The sequence below is a fragment of the Triticum aestivum genome, chromosome 5B, assembly GCF_018294505.1.
Source record: "Triticum aestivum cultivar Chinese Spring chromosome 5B, IWGSC CS RefSeq v2.1, whole genome shotgun sequence".
In the NCBI taxonomy this organism is placed as follows: Eukaryota; Viridiplantae; Streptophyta; class Magnoliopsida; order Poales; family Poaceae; genus Triticum; species Triticum aestivum.
Window position 1 is genome coordinate 87,352,239 of NC_057807.1, and position 653 is coordinate 87,352,891.

The window sequence follows — 653 nt, forward strand, 5'->3', positions numbered from 1 at the left end:
TCTTAGCGTAACACGAGTCGAGGCGGACGTCGTCGCGGTAGCCACGACGGATGCCGAGACGAGCACGTGACACCACTCCCACCCTGTCTTAGCGTAACGCGAGTCGAGGCGGACGTCGTCGCGGTAGCGACGACGAACGCCAAGACGAGCACGTGACACCACTGCCACCCTGTCTTAGTGTAACGCGAGTCGAGGCAGACGTCGTCGCGGTAGCGACGACGAACGCCAAGACGAGTACGTGACACCACTGCCACCCTGTCTTAGCGTAACGCGAGTCGAGGCGGACGTCGTCGCGGTAGCGACCACGGATGCCGAGACGAGCACATGACACCACTGCCACCCTGTCTTAGCATAACGCGAGTCGAGGCGGATGTCGTCGAGGTAGCGAAGACGGACGCTGAGACGAGCACGTGACACCACGGCCACCCTGTCTTAGCGTAACGCGAGTCGAGGCGGACGTCCTCGCGGTACCGACGACGGACGCCGAGACGAGCATGTGACACCATTCCCATCCTATATTAGCGTAACGCGAGTCGAGGCAAACATCGTCGCGGTAGCGACCAAGGACGCCGAGACGAGCACGTGACACCACTGCCACCCTGTCTTAGCGTAACGCGAGTCGAGGCGGACGTCGTCGCGGTAGCGACGACGGA